Consider the following 18,615-nt stretch of genomic DNA (forward strand, 5'->3'; position numbering starts at 1 on the left):
GCTCAGAGGTTCTGTGCGCCTTGCGGTCTGCCCATCTCTCAGCCTGCGCTGAAGCTGACAAGCTGCAACTATACTCTGGCTTATAAATGGGTCAGTCACTTTTTACCATTTTTTTCTCTTTTTCTGAAACAATCATGTTACAGGAATACGTCACCCTGTTCTAACCATTCAACATCTATTAGAGTGGCCGATAGAGTTTAGTTGGGCCACTAGCAAAAATGGATGGGTAGATCCAATAAAATTGTATTTTAAAAAAAAAAAAAAAGTATATGGCACCCCAAAGTTGTTACATTTAAATGTGGACATCCCTGTATTCTCTCTCAATACTACTACATTTGTTTAGATAATCATTGAAAATGTTATCAAATATTGTTTGGAGGGAGGCATAAAATTTTAATAGATTGAAAAGGAATCGACATGTTCAAAAAGGTTGGGAACCACTGGCTGAAGGTAAGAGAGAGATTCATTTAACAGATTTTTTTTTGAGTGTTGCAGATCTCATCTTAATGATTTTTTAATATCTTGTGTTACTAATTAATACATAGCATATGTGATTTCATATTAAATATCATAGGTATTGCTCCTTGTTAACTATCGCTTGTTTTAATAGGTTTTCTTCCACATATATGGGCTGTCAAAAGTAAGTGTGTGTGTGTTGGTGTTCACATCCATACACTACCTCAATATTGGTGTTACACAAGAAATTTCAACCCGCCCAAGGATAGAAAATTCCACCTGCCCAAGGATAGAAAATGTTAGCGGGAACGCTCATCCCCAGGTCTTTTTCTGCCAAACTGCTGCTTAGCCAGTCGGTCCTGAGGGTCTGTAGCAGTGCTTGAGATTGTGTCCTTGTAGAACCCCCATCCGATTTCTTTTGGACCAATCCTCCAATTTGTCCGAGTCTCTCTGGACCCTATCCCTACCCTTCAACCTCTCCACGTAAAATTGTTTTACCTGCGAACTTGCTGAGGGTGCAAGCCATCCCCTTACCCAGGTCATTAATAAAGGTGATGAACAAAACTGGCCCCAGAACCGACCACCGGGGTACACTGCTTGGTACCAAATGCCAACCAGATGTCGAGCCGTTGATCACTACCCGATGAGTCCCACAATCTAAGCTTCTAGCCACCTTACAGTTCATTTATCCAATCCATACTTCCTATCAAAAGCTTTGCTAGAATCAAGGTATATCCCGTCCACCACAGAGCCAGTTACTTCATCATAAAAGGCAATCAGGTTGGTCAGGCATGACTTGTTGTACATGGTGAATCCATGTTGATTGTTTCTGATCACTTTTCTGTCTTCCAAGTGCTTCAAAATAGATTCCTTGAAGATCCCATCCATGATTTTTCTGGGGACTGAGGTGATGCTGACAGGTCTGTAGTTCCCTGGATTGTCCTTCTTCCCTTTTTAAAAAAAAAAAAAAGATGGGCACTACATTTGCCTTGTTCTAATCATCCAGGACCTCCCCCGATCACCACAAGCTTTCAGAGATAATGGCCAATGGCTCTGCAATCACATCAGCCAAATCCTTTAGAACCCTCAGATATGTCCCCATGAATTTGTGTATGTCCAGCTTTTCTAAATAGTTCTTAACCTGTTCTTTCTCCACCAAGGGCTTTCCACCTCTTTCTCATACTGTGCTCTCTAGAGCAGTAGTCTGGGAGCGGATCTTGTCTGTCAAAACAGAGGTAAAAAAAAAGTATTGAGTACTTCAGCTTTTCCCACATCATCTGTCACTAGTTTACCTCCATCATTAAGTGAGGGAAGCTGTGGGACCCTAATGTCCCTATTATTGCTAACATGCGTGTAGAAACCTTTCTTGTTGCCCTTCACATCCTTTGCTAGCTGCAATTCCAGTCGCGATTTGGCCTTCCTGATTACACCCCTGTGTGCTCAAGCAATATATTTATACTCCTCCCTATTCATCTGTCCAAGTTTCCACTTCTTATAAATTTTCTTTTTATGTTTAAGCTCACCAAAGATTTTGCTGTTAAGCCAAGCTGGTCGCCTACCATATTTGCTTTTCTTAATGCACATCAGGATGGTTTGTTCCTGCACCTTCAATAAAGCTTCTTTAAAATACAGCCAGCTCTCCTGGATGCCTTTCCCCTTGATGTTAGCATCCCAGAGGATCCTGCCCATCAGTTCCTTGAGGGAGTCAAAGTCTGCTTTTCTGAAGTCCAGGATCTGTATTTTGCTGTTTTCCTTCCTTCCTTTGATCAGGATCCTGAATGCAACCATCTCATGATCACTGCTTCCCAGGTTTCCACCCACAGCTACTTTCCCTATTAATTCTTCCCTGTTTGTGAGCAACAGATTAAGCGGAGCATAGCCCCTGATGGATTCCTTCAGCACTTGTACCAGGAAATTATCTCCAACATTCCCCCAAAACTTCCTGTATTGTCTGTGTACTGCTATATTGGTCTCCCAACAGATGTCTGGGTGATTGAAGTCCCCAATGAGAACCAAAGCCTGTGATCTGGAAGCTTCTGTTAGTGGCCTGAAGAAAACCTTGTCTACCCCTACCACCTGAGCTGGTGGTCTATAGCAGACACCCACCACCACTTCACCCTTGTTGCTCCCACCTCTAAACTTAACCCGAAGACTCTCTACAGACTTTTCTCCCTCTTTATACTGGAGCTCTGAGCAATCATGCTGCTTTCTTACATATAGTGCAACTCCTCTACCTTTTTCTCACCCTTATTCAGTTTCTCCATATCAGTCATGATTTTACAGACATTTATCATATCCCCCTTTAATCTTGTGTTTTCCAAGCTGAACGGTCCCAGCCTTTTGAATCTCTCCTCATATGTAAGCGGTTCACTTTTCATAGAATCATAAGGTTAGAAGGGGCCACAAGGGTCATCTAGTCTAACCCCTGCCAAGAGGCATGATTTGGTGTGTAAAAACATTCAAAACATATGGATATTCTGTCTCTTTTTGAAAATTTTCAATGAAGAAGCTTCCACAACCTCCTGAGGCACTATGTTCCATTCTCTTACTGTTTGTACAGCTAGGAAGTTTTTCCTGAAATTTAACCTTTATCTGCTATGCTGTAGTTTGAACCCACTGCTTCTTATCCTGCCCTCTGTGGCAAAAAGAGAACTTTTCCATTTCTTTTATAGCAGCCTTTCATATATCTGAAGATGGCTTTTATATCCCCCCCTTACTCTCTTTTCCAAACTAAGCATACTCATTTCCTTCAGCCTTTGCTCATATGGCTTGCATTCCATCCCTTTGATCATCTTCATTGCTCGCCTCTGGATCCTTTCCAGTTTCTCTACCTCCTTTCTAGAATGGTCAAAATCATACACAGCACTTCAACTTAAGCTTAACTAGCACTGAGTAGAGCAGTACTATCACCTCCTGTGACTTCATGCTATGTCTTAATACAATCTAAAACTACATTTACTTTTTTTGCAACAGCAACACATTGCTGATTCATGCTCAGATTGTGATCCACTGCAAACTCCCAGATCCTTCTCACCAATGCTTCTTCTAAGCCAGTTTTCCCTCATTCTGTTTTTATTCATTCACTTTTTCTTCCCCAAGTGCAGAACCTTACATTTGTCTTTGCTGAATTTCATTTTATTGTCTGTAGCCCTGTTTTCCAATGTATCAAGATCCCTCTGAATTTTAGCTATAGTCTCCAAAGTACCAGCAACCCCTCCCTGCCCCCAGCTTTAAGTCATCTGCAAACTTGGCAAGTATGCTCTATCTACATTCAGGTCAGCATTAAAGATGTTAAACACTGCCACAATAAGAACAGATTCCTATGACACCCCTCAATTAATCATCATTCCATTAATAGTTACTCTTCGTTTGCAGTTGCTTTAACCAACTGCGTATTCACTTAATGGTAGGTCTGTTAAGACCACATTTTCCAGAATGGCATGTGGGACTGTGTTAAAACAACTCAAAGTTCAGGTATGATATACAGATGACATTCCCTCCCCTGCACCAAATCAGTCACCCTGTCAAAGAAAGAATCAAGTCAAACCGGCTTGATTGCCATGACTCTGGCCCAGAGGAGACTTTGCCCTAGGAGCAGCTACAGCCAGGAGCTTTGAGATGCCACCCCTGAGGAACAGCTCACTGTAGAAATGGCAGCAGAAATGGCAAAGGTAGAAGCCACCCCACAATCTAGTAAGTTTCAGGCTCCAAATTAATATTTATTAGTATAGGAGTAGAAGAGAGTTGTTGTCTATGAAGTAATGCAAAAGTTATTATAAGCCCTGGGTATCCACCAATGGCAGAGATATACCAGCACCAGTGTTCCCTCTAGCTGTGGGACAGCACAGCTTTACAGATGATTAATCAGCCCCTCTCAGTCAGTCAGCTCTGTGCAGGGAGCCTTGAGCCTCTGACTAGGCAGAGCTGATTACTCACCTGTGAAGCTGTGCTGCTGAGGGAACACTACCCAGCAGGATGGTGTTGCTGTACCTTCCCCCTACTGGAAGTGAAAATGACAACTGGGAAATACAAACAGGTGCACATTTTTGTTCTGACATTCCTCTTTGTTAAACAAAAAAACAAAAACAAAAAACTTTATAATGCCATCCCTGTAACTACACTACACAGAAACCACTCAATAGTTTAAAAAGCTGCCCGAAAACATTGAAGTGGCAGCCTAAATCTAAGTTGTTACCAAAAAAAGGGGGGGGGATGGGGTGGAGGGGAAGATCAGCTGTGATTTTTAACTTACCATTGTATCTGCACTTTTTTTCCACTGCAACTAACCTGGTTGTGTACAGGGAATTTGCCCCGGCAGTTATAAAGTGTCATGAACAGAGAGAGCAAATATATCTAGCTCTACTATGGCCCATCATTGTGCGATCAAAAATCCCAATCAAATGGTTCTTTGATAGTTCATGTGAAATTAGTTTACAACAATGGGACTACTTGTGTTACAAAATAAGGACTATTCTCCTAAACCAGAACTTGCAGGATGGGACCCTAGTTTTGGATTTATGCCATTTTAGCTAATTAATCCTTATTAAATATGAATAGAATAGCAGTGTGTAACAAATTACTCCCAAACTTAAAAAATATGAATATGGGATTGTACCATAAAACATGCCTTCAATTCAACATTGACTCAATTTTAACTTTAGCCCTGACACAACAATACCACTAGTCTATTCTAAACCACAATTGTTCAGCCAAAAATGTGTTCTTCCCATAAACAGTGAATAAGTGATAACTACTGGTAATAACTGGAATGTCAACAAGCATGATTCATCTGATTTTTTTCATTACTTTTATCAATTTGAAAAAGTATACTGCTCTATTATATAATTCCCCAGCCATTAGTTCACATAATGCCTTTCCTATATAGAACTACACTCCCAAGATGCATGCATGTGTATAACTTTATGCACACGAATATAGTCCCACTACACTCACCAAGATTACTCATGTCCTTTAAAAGTTAAGTAGATGCATAAATCTTTGCAAGATCAGGGCCTATGGGTTACTGTTTACAATTGCTTCTTATTTGGTAAGCAATGCTTTTGAATTTTCAGAACCTTGCTAACTAAAAGGAGGAGAATTAAGGAAGCATGCAATTACAGCTGATCTAGTAAGAAATCCCTGGCAGGAAAGCCAAAATATATTTTTTAATATCAAACATTTTACTATGGTGGCATATTTAAAGACATGCTGTGTATAGATAATATACAAAGCCAATAAAATGTGCTCAATCTATAATAGTCAACTATATTTCTATGAGTGGAATACTGATTCCATTGAAATTATGTACTCTCTCAGATGTGGCACAAAAACCAAGTAGCTTCCAAGTTAGAGATATTTATTTTATTTTTATATAATTATTGATAAGCATGTACAAAACTATGCAGTCTGTTTTCTTAAAGATTCATAAATTAAAATTTGATTTTAAAAAGTCACTATTTTCAGGGCTATAGGTTTGTCTACCAGTATAAAAAGAAACATTTTTATTTCAAGCTGAATTAGAAACATACAATAATAAATTCTGTCTAAACAGAAGGCCAAAGTAGCTAACGAAGTATTTTAAACTGAAAGTCTTCTAACTTTATATTACTGTTTTAACACACAGAAATGTATCACAAAACCAGTTTTGCTCTTCCATTAGAGTTATATACCTAATATAGCTTTAGAAGAACAACTTGGATTCTGTTGTGCATCAGTTACTCCTGGGGGAGTTCTGTACTACTCCACGTGCACAGACTGCATGTCCTGCACAGATTTTTTTTTTCCTTCAGCAAAAAACACATTCACCCAGAGAAGCGGTGCAGTTATGCATTTTACCAACCACAGGCCACTGTGGCACCAGAACAAAGAGCAGACACTCCTGGGAAGAAGCAGCCCCAACTTAGGAGAGGGAGAAGAAGAGGCTGTGTTTCTCACAGCCCCATACCCATGAGGCCAGGTAGTGTGCCATGGGATATAGGGGGACTCACTACACAAGATACATGAAATTGCTACAGTGGGGGAGGAGGGATGGTAGTGAGACTGGGACAGAGGCTAAATGGGAGTGAAGTACAGGGACAAATGATAACATGGGAAGGGACACATGAGGGTGGGGGCCAGATGTGATTAACTCAATGGAAGACTAGGGGTCAGCCAGGGTCACCAGGAGGAGGCTCCCTAACAGTCAGTGGATGTTATATACCTTGACTTTAGCAAGGCTTTTGATACGGTCTCCCACAATATTCTTGCCAGAAAGTTAAGGGAATGTGGATTGGATAAACAGGGAATGTGGATTGGACGGTAAGATGGATAGAAAGATGGCTAGAAGGCCGGGCCCGGCGAGTAGCGATCAACGGTTTGATGTCAGGATGGCGGTCGGTTTCTAGCGGAGTGCCCCAAGGTTCGGTTCTAGGGTTGGTTTTGTTCAATATCTTTATTAATGACCTGGATGAGGGGATGCATTGCACCCTCAGCAAGTTTGCGGATGACACTAAGCTGGGGGGAGAGGTAGATACGCTTGAGGGCAGAGAGAGGGTCCAGAGTGACTTAGACAAATTGGAGGATTGGGCCACTAGAAATCTCATGAGGTTCAACAAGGACAAGTGTAGAGTCCTGCACTTGGGACAGAAGAATCCCAAGCAAAGTTACAAGCTGGGGACCAACCAGTTAAGTAGTAGTTCTGCAGAAAAGGACCTGGGGGTTACAGTGGATGAGAAGCTGGATATGAGTCAACAGTGTGCCCTTGTAGTCAAGAAGGCTAATGGCATATTAGGTTGCATTAAGAGGAGCATTGCCAGCAGATCCAGAGATGTCATTATTCCCCTTTATTCGGCTTTGGTGAGGCCACATCTGGAGTATTGTGTCCAGTTCTGGGCCCCCCACTACAAAAAGGATGCGGACGCATTGGAGAGGGTCCAGCGGAGGGCAACCAAAATGATTAGGGGGCTAGAGCACATGACTTATGAGGAGAGGCTGAGGGACTTGGATCTGTTTAGTCTGCATAAGCGAAGAGTGAGGGGGATTTGATAGCAGCCTTCAACTTCCTGAAGGGAGGTTCCAAAGAGGATGGAGAGAGGCTGTTCTCAGTAGTGACAGATGGCAGAACAAGGAGCAATGGTCTCAAGTTGTGGTGGGAGAGGTCCAGGTTGGATATTAGGAAAAACTATTTCACTAGGAGGGTGATGAAGCACTGGAATGGGTTACCTAGGGAAATAGTGGAGTCTCCATCCCTAGAGGTGTTTAAGTCTCGGCTTGACAAAGCCCTGGCCGGGTTGATTTAGTTGGATTTGGTCCTGCCTAGAGCAGGGGGCTGGACTTGATGACCTTCTGAGGTCTCTTCCAGTTCTATGATTGTATGAATTCCCCCCCCTCCCCCTCCAAAAAAAACCCACACAATTCCTTATTTCTCACACCCAATAACCCTTCGTGTTCAGCCAGGTTCCTTCACAGCAATTACTTTCCTTTCCCTCAGCGTCTCCATTATGCCTGATTCCCCCAACCCTTTTACACTGCTTCTGAGGAGTACAGGAAATACATTTCTGTATAATAATTTAAATGAATTATTGCCCAGAGTTCTGTATTAATAAGACCAGTAAAGAAAATGTCAAAAAGCATTTCCTGTATTTTTTTGTTTTCTGTATTGTTACAGATATACCTGCTGACACGTATTTTGAAATACAGGCAGTCCCCGGGTTACATACAAGATAGGTTCTGTAGGTTTGTTCTTAAGTTGAATCTGTATGTAAGTCGGAACTGGCATCCAGATTCAGCTGCTGCTGAAACTGATCAGCAGCTGATTCCAGGAAGCCCGGGGCAGAGCAACTCTGCCTCGGGACCAACCGGCAGCATCCCACCTGCTCCACCACAGGCCCCAGGGTTTGCTCCACGTCTCCCTGGTCTGCTGGGGCGGGGGGCACTAGCTGCGTCCCCCCCCAGCAGACAAGGGAGACGCGGAGCAAAGCGGCGGAGGACCCGGGCCGGACCACGGCGCTTCCAGATCAGCTGGAAGCGGCTGCGGGTCTGGCTCCGGGTCCTCCGCCGCTTTGCTCAGCGTCTCCCTGGTCTGCAGACCAGGGAGACGCTGAGCAAAGCGGCGGAGGACCCAGAGCCGGACCCGCGGCCGCTTCCAGATCAGCGCCGGACCCGCGGCGCTTCCAGCTGATCTGGAAGCGGCCGCGATCCGGCCCCGGGTCCTCTGCCGCTTTGCTCCCTGTCTCCCTGGTCTGCTGGCTCCCCCAGCAGACCAGGGAGACGGGGAGCAGCTTTTCTCGCCCCAGAGGAGGCAGGCGGCGGGACCAGGCGTCCCGCCGCTCCACTCCTCCGGGGCGAGAAAATCCCCGTTCGTAACTGCGGATCCGACATAAGTCCGATCCGCGTAACTCGGGGACTGCCTGTACATTATCAACATCATTGAAACTTGCATGACTATGTTGTGTTATTTTGATAAAATATGTAGAATTTTAAAAATACTGTGCTCATAATTTTTTTGTGCAAAAAATAATCAGGAATAATCAACAAAATTGAGAAATAAAATCCTGGTCCTGAAATCAAATAATTGTGTAAGACTGCACACACAGAGTCCCACTGAATTAAATGGGGTTCTGCACGGGCATGTGGGTCCTCTCTGAAGGAGAGGATAGCATGATCTGTGGCCTAATTTCCGATTTCTCCCACTTTTCAAATAAATCTAATGTAGATTTCATGTTTAAAGAGGCTGGGTTTTTTTTAAACCAAAAAAATAAAACAAATGTTATTAGAAAGTCATAAAAGGAAAAAGACTAGGATAGATCCACAATGCAATTATTTTATAAACTTTTTAAAACAAGGTCTAACAAGTTCATAATAGGATATAGCTTTAAGATCTATTTTACAAAGCCCCTATCCTGCAAACATTTATACAGATAATTGATTTTACATATTGACTTCACTGAGTCTACACACATATACGAAGTTAAACATTTCCATCTTTGCATGATGGAGACCTATCAATCCACAAAAAATAGAACATAGTTCTGTGGTCTCAATCTTGCTTTCTCTTACTTCAGTGACTCAACACCTGGCAATGCATCACTACCTTGCTTTTAGACCCTTAAACAGCACTTCTAAAGAAGTTTTTGTGCATTCCTGTTTAAAAAATATAAAAACATCAAAAGATTATTGGAGACAATCTAAGGACTAATGATAAAAATCTATCATAATGGTTATAAACCTCTGTATCAGCGACTGTGGAGTTTGAATATTCTGGACACTGCACTTAACATAAGGAATACACACGGTCATGAAAATGCAGTTATCACACACATTATATGCTAGAATATATTTTCAAAGCTATGGAAATAGATTTAGTCACTCAGCTCCTGTTGATGTTAAATAATAAGAGTCACACAAGTTCACCTCCTCTGAAAATGCAAACCTAAAACTTGATTTTAAAATCTTTTTGTTATTCATCATAAAGAAGTAAAAACTGAAAAAGGTATAATTGAGAAATTTAAAAGGAGGTAAAAGATTAAAAAAAACCTAGACAAGAGAACTAGAAAGGAAACTAACTTACCCATTAACTAACCACTCGTTCTCCAATTCCTCAAGAAAGCAAAATAAGGAATTTGTCATTCATTTTATTTTACATGACACAAAAAACACTAGGTTTGTCACCAATACAGAAAATGCCCTGCAATTTAAAAAACAAACCAGTTACATAAATGTAACAAAACTATAATAGGTACACATAGGGTACGTCTACATTGCACACGTATTTTGAAATTAGCTATTTCAGAATAGTTATTCCAAAATAGCTTATTTCAAAACAGCACGTCAACACTGTAGAGAAGCCTCAAAATTAGTCTGAAGCTTCCTTAATGTAGACTGGCTATCTCGATTTAGATCCCCAGGAAGCACTGGGGAGGAATAACTTAGAATGGCCCTGGTGAGGGGCTATTTCGAAATAGCAAAAGTGGAGCGTCTACACACACACCTTACTTTAAAATAACTATTTCGGAATAGGCATTATTCCTCGTAGAATGACGTTTACAGAATTCAGAAAAATCCATCCATTATTTTGAAATTATTTTGAAATAATGGAATGGCTGTGTAGATGCTCGCATTGTTATTTCAAAATAATGCTAATTATCTCGAAATAATGGTACAGTATAGATACACCCATAGAAAGATCTGTAGATACAGGACTCTGCAGAAGAGACCCAAAGTAATTTAAATCTAAAAGTTAGCTGTTGGTAAGCACAATATTCCACATGACTCAAGAAATGGATTTTGCCTACAACAGCTCACAATACTATATACATTTTGTTATTCGCTAAAGGCTTGTCTACACTGAAGAGTTATTTTGAAATAACTCCTCTTATTTCAAAAGAACAAGGTGAGTATCCACACTACCAAACCTGTTATTTCAAAATAATGGGCTTCTTATTTTGAAATAACTCCTGCTTGTGAAGAGGAATAAGCTTATTTCAAAATAGTTACTTTGGGAGTTATTTCGAAATAACCTGGTAGTGTAGACATAGCCTAAAGTGCCACATGATTAACCATTGTTTTTAAGTTACAGACTGACACAACTACTACTCTGAGACTGGCAAGTTTTTACTGTTCTCTTAGGATCCAAACCTGCCTACTCTTATGCAGATGTTTAACTTTAAACCAGTGGTTTGCAACCTTTTTTCTTTTGCAGATCCCTAAAAAATTTCAAATGCACATGCAAAACCTTTTGGAAATCTTAGGCTACGTCTAGACTGCATTGCTATGTCAGTATACCGGAAGTACCCCAAAATAGTAATGCCACGTACAAGGAACGTGTCCGCTATTTCAGAAAATTTTCGAAATAGTGGACACGCTTTCATCATCCCTGTAAACCTCATTCTATAAGGAATAAGAGATGGCTCAAAAGAGCACTTTATTTCAAATTTTGGCACCAGGTAGACATGCCAAATTTCAAAATAGCCTCTTTCTAAATTAAATTTAAAAAAAAATACGCAATTTGCAATTTTACAGTGCAGTCTAGACATAGCCTTACACCAAGTCTGTGGACCCACAGAGGTTCTCAAATCACAGGTTGAAAACTGCTGCTGTAAACACAAGAAGTCCCATTGACTTCAATGGGCACACTTGCATACACAAAGTTAAGTATGTTTGTAAATATATGCAGAATAGAAACATTACTTTAGAAAAACTTCATTGAATAGAGTGGACATACTGATGGACCTTAACCCACAGTAATGACTCTGGCTCATTATTCAGAAGTTGTATACACTTATTTCCTAGTAATCTGAAACTTCAATAGGCCCTAACTGGATATATTTAATAATCATTTACAGAAACATGAGATCCACTGTAACCTGTACAGCAATCACTTTAAAAGACAGTATTATGAGTTCTAGTGATAGAAAATGCAAAATATGGATGGCAAAAAGGCAGGTGGGAATGGCTATTGAAGGAAAACTAGGCAATCACTAAAAGTATTGAGTTTAAAAAATGAATATCATATGAATTCAACTTCATTATATACAGACAAGTTGTAATAATCAATTTAAATTGTTATGGGCAAAATTCAAACCTTCCTTGCACATATCCTAAATCAGAGCAGGCTATAGCACTCTTTTGAGCGCTACATGAAGTATGAATGGTGAGTTTGGAGAGCGTGCATAGCCTTGTCCACATGTTTGTGTCTTGCAGTAAGAGAAGCAAATGCAGTACTATTTACTAAGGCTCTTTTAGAAGCAGCAATAAAGAGCAGAGTACTGCATAGTGCACTGTTTGCCAGCCCTCAAGACACCCTACCTACACAAAGTAAGGTTGCTCAAGGACTCAAAAATTACCATCCATTCTTTCCAGAAAACCTGATTCCCCGGGCCAAAAAAGTCACCATATATTGTGATTCGTATTAGGCCAAAGCACAACAGTCAATATAAAATAGCCTTATAATTCACTTTCCTTTAATCTTATGTTACATTATATACACAACACAGCATAATGGTAATGTGTCTTTGGTCATTCCAGTGTGGATGTAGCTGTCAATTCTCCTAAAAACAGATATTTTTGTCAAGATGTACTCATTTTATTCAAAAAATTCTCCTAATGTGAAGGCAAGTGAAGGTTTATGATTGTCTTTTCATTTTTCATCTAATTGCTATCATCATAATTCCAAGCTCCACCTGGAATATGTTGCAAGCAGTATTCTATAGACATCTTTCCATGTTGTTTTCCATAGTATATCCTATTCTCCCCCTCACTCAAATTCATCCGTGTACAATACACTGAACGGACAAATCTATGTTCCCCTTGTCAAAGAGTATTAATTAACCACTTCAGCTCCTATTACTCAAATCGAACAATTCAATTGTGTTTCATTTTTCTTACACTTGTTATTTTCACCTTTGTAAAAAGACACACGGGTACTATTCCCTCTCAGCTGGTTTACCATCTTAAATTTCTTTCTGAACTTCCTCTCAGAAATGGGTGTGAACACCTACCTTTCTTTCCCTGGTAAAATACATGCAATAGATCTGTTTCATATCTCCTTTTTATATTTTATCCTCCAATAATCAACCCAAGAATATCAGTATAAAAAATCCTGCTGTCTTTCTCAATTTGCTGCATATTTTGTATCTGTATTCCCACTATTAGAAGAGTAGGAAAGGAAGATATGTAATCCTAGTTTTCCTTGCACTCCACACAAACAACAGCTTTTGTGTGTTTCTTTCATGTGAATTCTCTCTGCAGCAACAAAGTCTCTGGAAATAAAATACACCATCTTCTAACAACCACTTTTCCCCCTCTCTATTTTCCCTCATTCCTTAAAAGGTTTGTTTCACTCTTTTTGTTAAACCTATCAGCCTTTGCAATACAGAATTTATGAAAAACTATTCAGCATAAATGCATACTATTAAAGACCAACCGTATGTCCATTCAATCTGTTTCTTAAGAACATTTAGTTGAACTTTTTAATTGGAAAAACAGCTTTTATTGATACTATTTTAGTAAATTAATCTTATCGAGCCCAACATTTACTGCATCACTATAATATTCGTGGTTAGAGTTATATATTTATGTGAGTTTCAAAGTACAGACTGTAAATTGATCTCACTAATCCAGTAGACCTCTGTTTGACAGCACTGGTATTCCTGGTCCTTACATTCTACTCTACTGAGCCAGTGTCCATGCAAGAGGCTCAACAGACAATCCCTCTCTTTATATTGGCGGAAGGGATCCAGCCTCCACGTGATCAATTCGCAGTCCATACACCATCAAGGTATTTTTGAACCGGTCCCTATATCTACCCACCCCCATTAGCATGGCTCGCGGATGTCTCTGGTCCCCAGCAGCGTCACTCCCGTAGGTGCGAACAATGCGGTCCTTACGGACAGGATTCCAGCCCAGCTCGCAGTGCGCTGCAGCCCGGCTGGCGAGGATGAGACCGGGCCAATCCCCTGGCTGCGCTCTCCGCGGGGCGCCGGTCCCCCCCCCCCCGCCCCGAAAAGCGCTGGGGCCGCCTCCCCTCCCCCGCGTGCTGCACCGTCTCCCCCACACCCACCCGTGGGGGCGGGGGGGGGGACTGGCGCGATTTCCAGCATCGACCGCGCTATCGCCCCTCACCCCGACAGCTCCCGGAACGTCGCGACACACGCCCCCCCCCTCACTCCCCGCCGCCTCATCGCTGCGCCGCCAACTCCCCGCCGCGCCCCTCCCCGCACACCTCTCCCCCTCCCATCGACACACGCCGCCTAACCCCGCACCCGCCTGGCCCCAGCGCCTCCCCCTCAGGAGCGCTGCCTTACCTGGGGCGGCCGAGTCCGGGCTCCGACGGGCGCCTCCCTCTCTCAGCACATCGCGGCGGCCGAGGGGCGGGGGGAGGGGGCCTGTTCTTGCCCCTCAGCGGCGCTCGCGCTCCACCGCGGCGGTTACCTCAGACCTCACCCACCCCCCCCACCTAAAAATAATAAAGACGCCCCCCCCCCCAGGCTCGGCCCCTCCGGATCCCCTCCCCGCAGAGCGCGAGGAGGCGGGCGGGCGCGCGCGCGCGCGATGTTCCAACGGGAGGGAGCAAGCAGCCCCCTTCGCGCCCCGCGCCTCCTTGGCCTCGCGCCCGCCCGGCGCGCGCCCGCGCAGCCAAGCTCCCTCCTGGGCGCGCGCGCGCTCCGGCCTGGGGAGGGAGGGAGGAAGCTCAGGCTACGCCTCTTCTTCCCTCGCTCTCCCGTGCGCGAGCGGGGGGGGGGGGGGGCGCACGCGCTCGCCCCGCCTCCCTGTGTGTCTTGTGCGCTGCTGGAGGTGAACCGCGCACACCGCCCGCGAGGGGTCTGGTTAATTATTCAGGAGGGCGTGGCTATGCAAATCGCAGCGCCGCCGCTGGCCCTGGCACCCCCCCCGCACAACGTGTACAGGAGGACTGTGCGATTCTTCATGGGGGGCGGGGTTATGCAAAATGTGCAAATCAGGTCGGTCTTCCCCTCCCCCTACTCTGGGCGTTGCTTTTGCACCTAGTTTCTGATCCATAGCAGGATGGGGGGGGGAGGAGTGATTTTTAATTAGTTATTAATTACCTCTGTAATTACTGCAGATATTGGATCAAGATCTCTACGCGTCTGGTGGGGGCTGGATGGAAGAAGCAGGGAAGACATATGCAGGAACATGCGTACAGTGCGAGGCATGAAAGGAGCAGGCAGCCAGCTCTGGGCAATCCTGCTCATCAGGCGGCCTTCTGATTGTAGCGTTGCAACGTTTGTGATGTTCATGTTACATCGGCAGGAAAAGTTTTCCAAGGAGTTGGTAGGTCTCTGGACAAAGCTAAGACTTGCACTCGCGTTGGAGACAGTTCCTACTTTGGAGAGTTTCTTTTATGAAGAATTTGGGATTCTAGAAGAACAGTCTATCATGAAATCCAAATTCGTGTTACAATAATGCATTTACTCCTTTGTCTCTCCAAAGGGCTTCTCTGTGCAAAAATGCATGTGCAATGCCTTGTGCACGTAATGCATGTTTTCTGCAAGGTGGTGTTTCTTTTGTGGAATGTATCAAGGATCTGTATGATTTTTCCTACATTGGCTGCAACTAATACCGATGCTGTCAAAAATAAACTGCTACTGAACCAACAAAAGGAAAGGATGTGACTGAGGGGAAAGGTTCCAGCTTCAGCAGAGGAGAGGGATTTCATAGCTACAGGAGTTTTCGGTGAATTGTGTTTCTGGGGATAAAGATCCAAGAGCTTATGTGTCCTTCAGCTCCTCCAAGAGGACAAACAGCGTTAAAACTTTTTTTAATTTTAAAAGCTGATTTCTGGAAAGAAGTAGAGATACATAGAGGATTTTTTCAGTGATAGCACTGCTAGGCAATGGAAATAAAATAATTTCAACAGCTAAAATTTCAGCTATGTACAAATCGCTGAGAGGATCCTTCCTTCTACCATATGTGGGGTGCTACCTGTTCATATAAAACAGTTATCCTGAAAACATCACATTTTATTGAGTAGCTGTTATTGTACAGTCTTTTTTTTTTAAATCTTTAAAATGTAAGGAATATAACAGGGATGCTCATCTGGCCCTAAATTTAAGATTTGTAAAACAAACAATAATTCACCTAATACAAATATTTTTATCAAATTATTTTCCTGATCCAATTAAAACACTTAGCAAAATATTACAACCAAAATGCTGGAAAGCATGAGCTATATCATGGAATCCAAAGAGTTAATTTGCATTATTATTTTATTGGCCAGGCTGAGTTAAATGCAAATACCAAAGAATTAGCATAACTAGTGAAAGGTAAACTAGACGTTTAACAGTTCTCCGTGGTTTAATACTAACATATTATCTAGAGAACGGACAGTTTTATTAGATTTTTCATCTGACCATGACTCTCTAAATTAATCAGAAAAAGTTTAAACTTATTTATCAGGAAAACCTTTCTAGTCCCCGTCTAAACCATGTTCCCCTTAATTAAATTAATTGTAAATGTAGTATACTCTCTTGAGATGTTGTGTCAAAGCTTGTAGGTGCCGATTACTTGCCTTCGTCTAACTGCAGAAAGGTTAAGAGCTTTACATCACATCTGTCCCTGGTGCCAAAGTTAATGACCAAATAAATTAAGCAACAGAGTGAACTGCAGTTATGAGCTGAATGAATTATTTGCACAAAAGATAATTAATTACTGTAGAAACAATCCCAGTTAATTGGAAACTGTTAAAAAAAACTGAGGTAGCTATACCGTTTTTATCAGTACATGAGAACTCCTGGCCAGTAACGTTAGAGCCCACATCCTCTTATTTCTGGAATAAAGGAGCTGTCAGATTGGATGAACATGCATTCAAGTCTCTTTTTCATTAGACTTGATCTTTTTCATTAACTAATAATAGTATAAAACAGCACAACACCAGCATCTTTTAAAAACATAAGGGAAATCTCCCAAAAATCCTTGCCTGATTCTACAGCAAAAGTACCGGTACATTATCTAATTGTTTTTATATAATTGTGTCTCATGTTACATTATAGTCTTTTGAGTCCACACATATTAGAAGGGAATAACTAGCCATAATTAGTCTTCTTTTTTTTCCCTTATACAATATACTTGAATGCAAATACACACTTTGCATACTATTGTAGTCATAGTATCCAGGAGTAATAATACTTCCACATATGAGAAAATATTCTCAGATGTAGAGCTAAAAAAATAAAAGCATGTTTCATGACGTAGGCGTTGTTGAAGAAATGGATGCCTTCAGACTAGCTCCTGCTCCCACACAGAGCTGAACCTTGAATACCGGGGTGACAGTAGTGGATCTCACATTGGGTGACATCCAGAAAGACATCAGCAGGGTTTCCACTTGAAAACTGGCTCTGTTGCTCAGGGCTGTAAAAAATTTGAACCGTGGGCACTGTAGTTATGTCAACTTAAGCGTCTCAGTTCCACTTCACCACTGTGTGCCCACGTACACACAGCAGAGTTGGAGGGACAGGCTGACAAGGAATGGCTGCGGTGTAGGATTACACCAGAATCTAGCATAGACATGACTAGGTCAACAGAAGAATTCTTCTGTCAATGTAGCTATTCTCAGAGAGGTAGACAACCCATAAGAAAAAAAAACAAAACCTCTGTGGATACTGCTGTAGCACAGACAATTGCAATAGGAATCTAAACCTCAGACATAGGTACGTAGTCTAATTCCCAGGTTTGGCTCCACCACAATCCACAAAACACCCACTGAATTCTGTAGGTGCCTAAATTCACTCTGTGCCTATGTTTTCAAGGTAAAAATTCCCTAGGCATCCCTGTTTCAGCCTCTGGGCATGCACACTACTGCCCCCCTCTATGCACTGAAATGCCTGCTTACTGCCTGCACCCCAGAGTGATCCACATACCTGGGAAGGTGAGCATTCAGACACCTAAGTCATATGCAGGGTCTTGTTCTTGGATCAGGTACCCCATTCAAAATGTGGTTAGAGGAGGCAGTATCATCCACTTTGTAGCTCTGGAGACTTGGCTTCAATTCCCCTAGCTCTGCAAGAGTGTTCATAGAATCATAGAGCTGGAAGAGGGTTGGGGGAGGGAGCCTTTGGTTCAAGTCCTGCCTCTCCAGAGAGTACTCTGACCACTGAGATGGAGATGACCTGTGCCTGCTGATGGGAGTGTGGGGCAGAGTGAAGGCACCTAGCTTCAGCAGTGTTACTGGACACGTTCAGTGCATGTGAGCATACTCAGCACAAGCCAAGCAGCAAATCAGGTTGGAGGGGGGCATATCACACATATCTGCAGCACACACACACCTAGAAGATATTCTGTTGTGGGGCTCCAGCAGTCTCTGCTATTTCTATTTAAGATAAATAAAGAGGGACTGGACTGGAGGTCCTCCATCTCCTGGGTGGGTGCCCCAAACACTGACCTACAGTGTTATTGTCTATGTCACTTTGGTCCAGGAAAGATGTTGCTGCTTAGATATTTGAAATCCCTACATCAAGATGCAAAGATTGTTTTAAACAACATATGTCATTGGAGCATCCCTCCATATCTGACTCTAGGAAGTGTGAGTAACTAAAATAGGTAAGAAAATACACATTTTGCTTCTACTATCTACCCACCTACAAAAGATATAACCCAGTTGTAGTAAACATTTAAGGAAGAAAAAATTATTTCAGATCAATTCTAATATTGAACAAGGTATTCTTA

The 18,615-nt window shown here is 42.3% G+C and overlaps 1 protein-coding gene across 12 annotated transcripts in view; it reads right to left on the reverse strand.

Annotated features, from left to right (window-relative positions):
* Positions 1-14,640, reverse strand: part of TANC2 (tetratricopeptide repeat, ankyrin repeat and coiled-coil containing 2) — a 702,540-nt gene extending 687,900 nt beyond the window's left edge. For 8 of the 12 annotated variants that reach the window (XM_089774007.1, XM_089774012.1, XM_089774016.1 and 5 more), the window contains exon 1: positions 14,238-14,639. The gene's annotated coding sequence lies outside the window, so the exon portion shown is untranslated. Of the gene's footprint in view, positions 1-14,237 lie in introns of all 12 variants that reach the window. The other 4 variants (XM_075911626.2, XM_075911618.2, XM_075911613.2 and 1 more) reach the window with 2 other exon arrangements.
* Between the last annotated feature and the right edge of the window lie 3,975 nt (positions 14,641-18,615).

Source organism: Pelodiscus sinensis, chromosome 29 (genome assembly GCF_052426305.1).
Source record: "Pelodiscus sinensis isolate ZL-2025 chromosome 29, ASM5242630v1, whole genome shotgun sequence".
NCBI classification, from domain to species: Eukaryota; Metazoa; Chordata; order Testudines; family Trionychidae; genus Pelodiscus; species Pelodiscus sinensis.